The sequence below is a fragment of the Petaurus breviceps genome, unplaced genomic scaffold, assembly GCF_028583685.1.
Source record: "Petaurus breviceps papuanus isolate PSGF00001 unplaced genomic scaffold, PetGlider_PUasm1.0 90925, whole genome shotgun sequence".
Lineage (NCBI taxonomy): Eukaryota > Metazoa > Chordata > Mammalia > Diprotodontia > Petauridae > Petaurus > Petaurus breviceps.
In genome coordinates, this window is record NW_027187380.1 from 20,045,846 (window position 1) to 20,053,139 (window position 7,294).

The 7,294-nt window shown below is 36.9% G+C and overlaps 1 pseudogene; it reads right to left on the reverse strand.

Annotated features, from left to right (window-relative positions):
* Window positions 1–6,503: 6,503 nt before the first annotated feature.
* On the reverse strand, window positions 6,504–7,066 carry LOC138152286 (small ribosomal subunit protein eS19 pseudogene; annotated as a pseudogene).
* Window positions 7,067–7,294: the final 228 nt, after the last annotated feature.

The window sequence follows — 7,294 nt, forward strand, 5'->3', positions numbered from 1 at the left end:
TGAGTCCTTTGTCAGAGACATAGGTTGTAAAGATTCTTTCCCAATTTCCCACCTCCCTCTTTATCTTGGGTACATTGGCTTTGTTTGTACAGAAACTTTTCAATTTCATGTAGTCAAAATTATCCATTTTACATTTTATAATGTCCTCTAATTCTTGTTTAGTTATAAAATCTTTCCCTCTCCACAAGTCTGATAGGTGAACTATTCCTTGTTTTAGGAGACTGCTTACAGTATCAACCTTTATACCTAGATCATGCACCCATTTAGACTTGATTTTGGTATATGGTGTTAGATAATGGTCTATGGCCAGTTTCTGTCATACCACATTCCAGTTTTCCCAGCAGTTTTTGTCAAATAGTGAGTTCTTATCCCAAAAACCAGGGTCTGGAGGTTTATCAAACAATAGATTACTATAGTAATTGACTTCTGAATCTCGTGTGCCTAATCTATTCCATGGTTTCACTCCTCTAATCCTCAGCCAGTACCAAGTGGTTTTGATAACTGCTGCTTTATAATACAGATTGAAATCTGGTATAGCTAGTCCACCTTCCCTAGCATTTCTTAATTCCCTTGATATTCTGGACGGTTTATTCTTCCAAATGAATTTTGTTATTATTTTTTCTATCTCTATAAAGTATTTTTTTGGTAAATTATTTGTTATGGCACTAAATATATAATTTAATGTAGGTAAAATTGTCATTTTTATTATATTAGCTCGACCCAGACATGAGCAATTGATATTTTTCCAATTAGTTAGATCTGACTTTATTTGTGTGAAAAGTGTTTTGTAGTTATGATCATACAGGTCCAGGATTTGTTTTGGCAGGTAGATTCCCAAATAATTTATAATGTCTAAAGTAACTTTAAATGAGATTTATCTTTCTATCTCTTGCTGTTGAATTTCATTGGAAATATATAAGAATGCTGAGGATTTATGTGGTTTTATTTTATACCCTGCAGCTTTGCCAAATTTATTTATTGTCTCAAGTAGTTTTTTACTTGATTCTCTAGGATTCTCTAAGTATATCATCATATCATCTGCAAAGAGTGATAGCTTGGTCTCTTCTTTGCCTAATTTGATTCCTTTGATTTCTTTTTCTTCTCTAATTGCTACTACTAACATTGCTAGTACAAGATTGAATAAGAGGGGTGATAGTGGACACCCTTGTTTCACCCCTGATCCTATAGGAAATGCTTCTAGCTTCTCCCCATTACATATAATACTGGATGATGGTTTTAAATAGATGCTACCTATTATTTTAAGGAAGACTCCATTTATTCCTATACTTTCTAATGTTTTTAATAGGAATGGATGTTGTATTTTGTCAAAAGCCTTTTCTGCATCTATTGAGATGATCATGTGGTTTCTGCTAGTTTTTTTGTTGATATGATCAATTATACTGATGGTTTTCCTAATATTAAACTATCCTTGCATTCCTGGGATAAATCCTACCTGATCAAAGTGTATCATTCTTGAGATAAGTTGCTGTAGTCTTTTTTGCTAGTATTTTATTTAGAATTTTTGCATCTATAATCATGAGGGAGATTGGTCTATAATTTTCTTTCTCTGTTTTATCTCTTCCTGATTTAGGTATCAGTACCATATTTGTGTCATAAAAAGAATTTGGTAGGACTCCTTCTTCACTAATTTTCCCAAATAGTTTGTAGAATATTGGAATCAATTGTTCTTTAAATGTTTGACAGAGTTCACTAGTGAATCCATCTGGCTCTGGAGATGTTTTTTTTTTCCCCCCTAGGGAGCTGACTTATGGTTTGTTCAATTTCTTTTTCTGAGATTGGATTATTTAAGTAACTTACTTCCTCTTCATTTAATCTGGGCAACTTGTATGTTTGTAAATATCCGTCCATTTCCCTAAGATTGTCAAATTTATGTGCATACAATTGGAAAAAATAATTCCTAATTATTGTTTTGATTTCCTCTTTATTGGAGGTAGATTCACCCTTTCCATGCTTGATACTCATAATTTGGTTTTCTTCTTTCTTTTTTTATCATATTGACTAAGGGTCTATCAATTTTGTTGTTTTTTTTTTTTCACAAAACCAGCTCTTGATTTATTTATTAATTCAATAGTTTTCTTAATTTCAATTTTATTAATCTCTCCTTTTGTCTTCAATATTTCTATTTTAGTATTTAATCGGGGATTTTGAATTTGTTCTTTTTTTTTGCCTTTTGGAGGGCAATTTGGGATTAAGTAACTTGCCCAAGGTTACAGGGCTAGTATTTTTGTGTGAGTGTTAAGTGTCTCAGGCTGGAACCGAACCCAGTTCCTCCCGACCCCAGGGCCAGCGCTTTACTCACTGTGCCACCTAGCCGCCCTGAATTTGTTCTTTTTCAAGGTTTTATAATTGCATGCCCAATTCTTTGAGCTCCCTTTTCTCTAATTTAATCACATATGCACTCAGGGATATAAAACTTCCCCTAAGAACTGCCTTTAATGTATCCCACAGATTTTGGTATGTTGTACCATTATTAACATTTTCTTGAATGAAATTACTGATTGTTTCTATAATTTCTTGTTTGATCCACTCATTCTTTAGGATTAAATTGTTTAATTTCCAATTAGTTTTTAAATTGTCTTTTCCTGGCCCTTTATTGCAAATAATTTTTATTGCATCATGATCTAAGAAGGATGCATTCAATATTTCTGCCTTACTGCATCGAATTGTGAGGTTTTTATGCCCTAGAATATGATCAATTTTTGATTATGTGCCATGAACCACTGAGGAGAAAGTATATTCCTTTTTATCCCCATTCAGTTTTCTCCAGAGATCTATCATACCTATCCCCTCTAAAATCCTGTTCACTTCCTTAACTTCTTTCTTGTTTATTTTGAGGTTGGATTTATCAAGTTCAGAGAGGGGGAGATTAAGGTCTCTCAATAGTATAGTTTTGCTATCTATTTCTTCCTCTAATTCCTTTACCTTCTCCTCTAGGAATTTGGATGCTACAGCACTTGGTGCATATATGGTAAGTAATGATATTGCTTCATTCTCGATGGTGCCTTTTAACCAGATATAATTTCCTTCCTTATCTCTTGTAATTAGGCCAATTTTTGCTTTTGCTTTATCTGAGATAAGGATTGCTACCCCTGCTTTTTCTACTTTAGCTAAGGCATGATATATTTTATTCCAACCTTTTACCTTTACCTTGTATGTATCCCTCTGTTTCAGATGTGTTTCTTGTAAACAGCATATTGTAGGATTATGATTTCTAATTCATTCTGCTATCTGTCTTCGTTTTATGGGAGAGTTCATTCCATTCACATTTACAGTTATGATTGTTATCTGTTTCATTCCCCCCATCCTATTTCTGCCCCTGTTAATATTCATATTTTCCCTCCCTTCTCCCTTCCCCCCCTTAATAGTTTTCCTTTTGACCACCGCCTCCCTCAGTGTTCCCTTTTCAGCTCCCCTCCCTTTTACTCCCCTTTATCCATAATACTTCCCTCCCTACAAACCACTCCCACACCCCTTTCATAATCCTTTTCCCCTCCTACTGTCTGTAGGATATTTTTATACTTAATGAAGTATGTTATTTCTTCTTCGCATCAAGAGTGACAGGAACAAATCTCATGCGAAGCTCCTCTCCCTCCCCTTTTTCCCTCTAAAATGATATTTTGTGCTTCTTCTCCATAGAGTCCTATGCTTAACTGGTTGTTATTCCCTTGTACCAGAACCAATGAGGGAAAAGCTCATATGCTTCCCAACTCCCTCCCTTTTTTTCCTCTGCTATACAGTTTTTATGCCTCTATGAGTGGTGTAATTTACCCTTTTCCACTTCAACCATTCCCTTTCTTCCATTGCAGTCCCTTTGTAGCCCTTAATAAGATTTTTTTAAATCGTCATTTTGTGTATTTTATAGTCATACCCTCTACTTGTCTATAACCAGTTTGCTCTTATCCAATAGCAGGGTGTGTGTGTGTGTGTGTGTGTGTGTGTGTGTGTGTGTTCTCCTTGTTTACCTTTCTAACTCACTGTTGCATCTCTTAATTGGAGGTTGAATTTTCCATTGAGTTATGGCTTTTTTATCAAGAAGGTCTGGAACTCTGTTATATCATTGAATGACCATCTCTTTGCCTGGAAGAATATTCTCAGTCTCGCTGGGTGTGTGATCCTTGGTTGTAACCCGAGCTCTTTTGCCTTCCGGAAAATTGTATTCCCCTGCCTCCAATCTTTCAGGGTAGAGGCTGCCAAATCCTGTGCAATCCTCACTGTGGACCCTTGATATTTGAATTGTTTCTTTCTGGCCACTTGAAGTATTTTCTCTTTTATTTGGTAGTTCTGGAGTTTGGCCACTTCAAGGACTTTTCAGTTTGAGATCTCTTTCAGAAGGTGTCCGGTGAATTCTCTTGATTTCTATTTTACCCTCAGGTTCTAGTATCTCAGGGCAGTTTTCCTTAACAAGCTCTTGGAAAATGTTGTCCAGGCTCATTTTTCATCATAATTTTCAGGTAGGCCTATGATTCTCAGATTATCTCTCCTGGATCTGTTTTCCAGCTCAGCTATTTTTTCTTTGAGGTATTTTACCTCTTTTTCTAATTTTTCATTCTTGTTTTGCTTGGCTAATTCTTGGTTCCTCACAGAGTTATTTGTTTCCATATGGTTAATTCTGGTTTTTAGCAAATCATTTTCCTTGGTTAATTTTTGAAGCTCCTTTTCCATATCAAAAACTTTTCTTTTTAGAGAGATGTTTTCCTCATTATAATGTTTTTCTAATTCTGCTTTTTTCGTTTTGAGAGAATTATTCATTTTGTCTTCTATCCCTCTCATTTTGTTTTCAAAGTTCCTTTTGATCTCATCTAGGACAGCCTTCTGTGCTTGAGACCCTTCCCTGTTGAAGTTTCAGCTTTGGGTGTGGAGTCCACATTGTCTCCCTCTGAGATTGGTTCCTCCCTCTGAGGATAGATAGTAGGACTCCAGAGTCTTTGTCTTTGTAGTCTGCTTTCTACCCATTTTGAGGCAGGGTCCTAGGCATGCCCTTCCTCTAGGATCCCAAGCCTTTAGTGTAGAGGGTTTTGCCCTGGGGAAAGGGTTACTATGTTTTCTGGGTCAGTGGGGGGGTTTGGAGTAAGTGAGGTTCACTCTGTCATCCTAGTCTTTGGAAGTCCTGAAAGGGGCTTTTAAAAAAAATTTCTGGGCTATGAAGTGGTAGCCCCAGGAGTGTTTGCTTTCCAGGATAGGGGCCCCTGTATTTGCTTCTTACCTTGCTCTTTCCAGTCCCAGCCCTTTGGTGATAGGCCTGTTAGTGGACGTTGTGGTTGGTGGGAAGACTTGCCCTCGAGTTGATCAGGCCCCTTCTGGGATTGCCTCTGCCCGCCACACCTTCCTGGCCTGCCCCTGCATTGGTACATGTTGTATCTTAGAGGTTTTGTGCAAACAGCCACTAAATTACATTTTCCTTCTTTGTTCCCCAAGCAATATGGTGAGGACAAGTTTCAGCATGAGGAAGCATTTTCTTATTATTAGAAGTATAGCTGTGGGAGGGGTGAATGATTTGAAAACCTTGCTCAAATATAATATTTATTTCCAAGGGTCCCTAGTATGTATGAAATTTTCTGCAAATCTTGTTGAAAATGTTCTTTTTTTCAAGTGAAGAAGACCATGAAGAAGAATAAACAAGGGTCTCTTTTAGACATTCTTCATAGAAAAGTTCTCCTTCTGCTTCTGGAAGAGTTGCACTGTCACAAAGAGTGGATGAACAAGTTGTGATATATGATTGTGATGGCATACTACTGTGTTATAAGAAATGATGAGATCAATTGTTTTAGAAAAGTCATGGAAAGGCTTGCATGTCATAATGAAGAGCAAAATTAGCAGAATGAAGAGAACGTGTTATACAGTAATAAAAATGTTTGAAGAATGAATGAATAAAGAAGTCATTTTGATAATTACAAAGACCCAAATTAGCTATAAATGTCATATGAAGAAAGATGATACTGGTTTATAGAGAAATAATTGATAAATTTAAATATGCATAGAATAATTTTACATTTATTCATCCATACATATATGTATATATGCATGTGTATATATGTACACATATCATACATACATATGTGTGTATAACGGTAGTCATCTCTAGAGGGGATGGGGAATGGGTAGGTAGGAGTGAACAAAAAAGAAATTTATGTAACAATTTTGTTGTATATTTTAAAGAAAAGGAAGATGAGTATAATAGATTTGCAGTTTCACATGCAATCTTTTTTTTTTTTTTTAAGTTTACTATGTTTTGGAAATGATTGTTTTATTCCATAAATTAAAAATAAAATTAGAAAACTTGAAATTTAATTTTAAATTAATATTTTACAATAAAAATAAAATTTTTAAAAGAGTGGCTCCATTAATCAATCAACCAAATACCACAAATAATCACATTAACAAGCAAACATCATGTCATAAAAAGAGTTCATGTCATTAGATGGCTGCATGACATAACATGTTTACAAGAAAAACAAATGAACCAGGCAGTCATAACAATATCCTTTTTTTTTTTTTTTAAAGAACAAGGCAATTTATTAATGAATCTGTTGTGGTTTGTCCTAATGTTTCTTGTTGGCAGCTGCCACCTGTCTGGCAATTCTGTCCAGGTCTCTCTGTCCCTGAGGTGTCAGTTTCTGGCCCCCTTCCTGGTCCTTCTCCACCATCTTGAGCCCCTCCAGGGCCTGCAGAACCCTCCGGGCCATGCTCTTGGAGTCCTGGCTGAAGTGGCTGGCCATGACCCCGTTGCACTGGAGCCCCGGTAGATCTTGGTCATGGAGCCCACGCCAGCGCCGCCACGGAGGTACAGGTGACGGGTGGTGGAGGCCACTCGTGTGTAGAACCAGTTCTCATCATAGGGCGCCAGCTCCTTATGCTTGGCCAGCTTGACCGTGTCCACCCATTCGGGGACGTTCAACTTCCCTGACTTTTTCAGGAAGGCGGCCAGGGACAGCACGAACTCCTGCTGGTTCACGTCCTTCACCGTGACTCTGGGCATCATGCGGGCTCCACGCAGCCAGCCAAGGGAAAGGGAGAAACGGGGCTTCCCGGCCGCACAAGAGCACAATATTCTTTTTTAAATTGAATTTTTTCTAGTATCTTAATCCAAAACACGAATATACTTCAATTCAGAATGGAAATGCTGTATGACAAGGCTATATATTGTTGCATTATTTATTTAACTTATAAGCATAGTACATCATGCAAATGCAAGACTGGGTGAATCAAAAGTCGAAATTAAGGTTGCTGGAAGAAATAACAACAATCTCAGATATGCAATGGATACCACTCTGAT